General features: G+C 31.2%; 1 long non-coding RNA gene across 1 annotated transcript; it reads left to right on the top strand.

The window, feature by feature from the left end:
• Positions 1–1,025: 1,025 nt before the first annotated feature.
• On the top strand, positions 1,026–2,890 carry LOC145794686 (uncharacterized). Its single transcript, XR_014334613.1, has 3 exons — positions 1,026–1,451; positions 1,889–1,958; positions 2,635–2,890. It is a non-coding gene; the product is annotated as an uncharacterized LOC145794686 (long non-coding RNA).
• Positions 2,891–3,286: the final 396 nt, after the last annotated feature.

Raw genomic sequence — 3,286 nt, 5'->3', positions numbered from 1 at the left:
TTTATTAGCATTTTATGTAAAGCATTGCATGTAAAAGAATATTTTGACAAATGCTTGTGACTAATTGTTTTACCAGCCACCCAAAAAGTGTGCTATCAATGTGTATTTAACGAGTTTTATCTACTCAATTAAATCCTGTTAGGTCTGCATTATATTACCTAAAGAGAGCTAGTAATTTCAGCTAATTTGGGAATGTTTTGAGAAGTAGGTTAAAAGTCAATTTTTAAATTTATTTTTTATATTTTATTTTAATAAACATGTAAAAAAATAAAGAGGTAATATAACCTAAAAAAATTAAAAAAATTGACTTTTAACCCATATGTCAAAATAAGCCTTAGGTAACGTGTTACTTAAGAGTCTCTATATTTTCATTTGGAAGTGAGTTGTCTATTTCCATTTACACGTGGGTTTGTATGATTTTGTCTTTGAAAAATGTTTGAGGGCCACAATTTTTGTGGCCATAATGGCTCAAAACTGTCAAAACGACGTCGTTTTGGGTGCAAAACATGCCAAAACGACGTCGTTTTGACAGTTTTGAGCCATTGTGGTCACAAAAATTGTGGCCCTCTAGCATTGTTGTTTGTCTTTACATGTTTTTCATATATTGTAGATGTTTAATTTTTAATAGATTAATTACAAATACCATACATATTTTCGCATCTCGTATTTATTTACTTTTATTTATATTTGTGATGGGTGCAAACGTAATACATTTTTAATGTTATATTTAAATTTTTGATTAGTTTGATGATTAAGAGGCGGTTTGATGAATGAAAAAAAAATCATTCAATAATTTTGAGCAGTTTGACGAGGGGAAAACTTGTTCAGCATTTATTGGATGTTACAATTATTGGATATGAAGGGTATTGTTGAAAAATTCTACAATGCACATACTCAAAAAAAATTTAAATTAAAAATTTAAAAAAAAAAAAAAAACTATAACATGCAAGTTATGATATTTTGTGGCTTTGATATCATCATCAAATCACTTTCAGTTATAACTAAAGAGACCACAATAGATCTGTAAAACCCAAGTTTTAAATATTATTATTTTATTGGATAGATTAGTAATTAAATTAACTTATATGAGTCATTTATTAATATCAAAGAATTAGTTATGAGATGGCATTATATTTCCTATTACTTAGATGGGTAATTTTGTAACTTTGAGAAATTAGGTTAATAAGCCCACCTATTGTGGCTTTAAGTCTTGGAAAACAAACAAAACAGAGGCTATGAATTGTGCCATAGGCGGCTAGGGTTTGAGAAGGTAAAAGATAAAAGAAAAGAAAAAGAGAAGAGAGGCTTGTGCTGCAGAAAGGGTTTGGAAGAGTTGAAGGTGAAGGCAGCAAGCAAGGGTTTGGAAAAGTTTAAAATTAAAGAAAAGAAACCCAAACCAAGGAAGAGGGAGGATTCATAAGAGTGGTGGTTTTGCTTTATTCATCACTTAGGTAAGATTTATTTTATTGTATTCCTATCTATGATTTTAGTGTTAATATATCAATAGATGATTTTATGGGCATATATGATTAAATAGATATATTGATGTAGTCTATGTTGGGGGTCTCAATTTTGCTCAATTTTAGAGTGTATTTTGCATCCCATTTGGGTGGTTCATATTTTGAGATTGATATGTGATGGGTTAAGTTTAATGGTGGTGTATTTGTGGGATACACGATTGACTACAAGCAATTACAAATTGTTACGTGTATATAAACAACAATAGAATAATATGGGTTGAGAATTTCCGAAACCGTGATGGCTTTGTTTTGATGCTAAATTGGGGGAGTTCTCAATAGGCAATTGGGTTAATTTATTTTATTGTTGTTACAAGAAGAGATGAATGGATGCACATAATAATTGTTTATGCGGTGTAATATTTTATTAGGTTTGTGAGATTGAGGTGGATCTTGGTAAATTGAGATTAGCTTGGAAAATATTATTTTAGCTGTTTGAAGGTAAGTAACCCTCTATCACTGTTGGTTCATTTTCATTCGTATCGAATCGTTTAAAATCATAAATATTTATTTATAACCTTCATGTTCTCTTAAAATAAAATATGGGTCAAGTATAAAACAACATCGAATATTATTATGAAAATTATTTGAATATTTGGTAAAACTATTCTGAAAATTGTACTAAACGTTTATTCTGAAAATATCGAATGTTTTATTTAAAAGTTGTATATTGTTTGAATTTTGAACATCACTCTAGTCTGACTATGATTTGGACCCTAGCCAATGGGGGTTATTTATTGGCACAGAAACTAGTTTCTTTTGGGGCTTTACCACCGGCCTACGTGTGGTTCTGGGCCTTGTCACGGGCTAAGTGACCGTAGTCACCAAGACTTGGGTTTTGTGAATTGCATCATTGAACCATTTGAATATCGAACCATCAATTTTGAACAACGAAATTTCATTGAATTACCTCATTGTCTTTTCAATTAAAATGTATTGCTACACTGTTTATTTTCAGCTACGAAACATCCTACAAAATAATTGTTCATTTATTGAATGGTAGCAAAAAAATATATTTATTGGTTATCTACTATTTTTTTTTGTATACTTGATCCAGCTAACAGTGATGGTTGGTTATTTACTGGGCTGTCTAGCTTACCCTTATTTTATTTTTCAGATTCTGAGGAGTAGAGCTGCGCGGGGTTTTTACTTGTGGGAGTGCCGAGAATAGGACTATGATTTAAGTACTTGGATTATTATTATTATTTCTTTTATTAGTGGACTTGGTGGACAATTTCATATGATAAGAATTATCTATTTGTATGGTTTTTAGCATTATGATATTTAAGGATTTAATTTGAGTATTTTACAATGTTGGTTATGTGTTGGACCCTTAGCCTTGCATGCTCACTTAAATGAGTGTGCGGCGTTGTCACGGAACTTGGGGCGTGACAAGATCATAATCAAATATTACTTGAGGCATAATCAAATACCTCTTTTGTCAATAATTAAATAACAATCACAATACAACACTAAGTCATAATTAAATACGACAAAAGGTTGTAATTGAGAAATATAAAGTGCTGCATACCCCCAGTGGGGGGTCGCACCCCCAGTGAGGTATCGCGCCCCCACTGGTTGAAACTTTCAAAAAAAAAAAAAAAAAAAAAAACAGTTTTTTTTGGCCAATAATGGAGTGCCACCTCACTGGGGGTCGACTCTCAGTAGGTATATGAGGCATTTTTCAATGCCCTATTTTTGAAGCGTATATTATATAATTTCCCTATAACTTTTCTCCTATCAAGTAACCAAAAATATAGAATAAAAAC

The sequence above is a fragment of the Camellia sinensis genome, chromosome 7 (genome assembly GCF_055761805.1).
Source record: "Camellia sinensis isolate YWXY chromosome 7, ASM5576180v1, whole genome shotgun sequence".
Taxonomy (NCBI): domain Eukaryota; kingdom Viridiplantae; phylum Streptophyta; class Magnoliopsida; order Ericales; family Theaceae; genus Camellia; species Camellia sinensis.
This window is presented reverse-complemented; position numbering and strand designations above follow the sequence as displayed.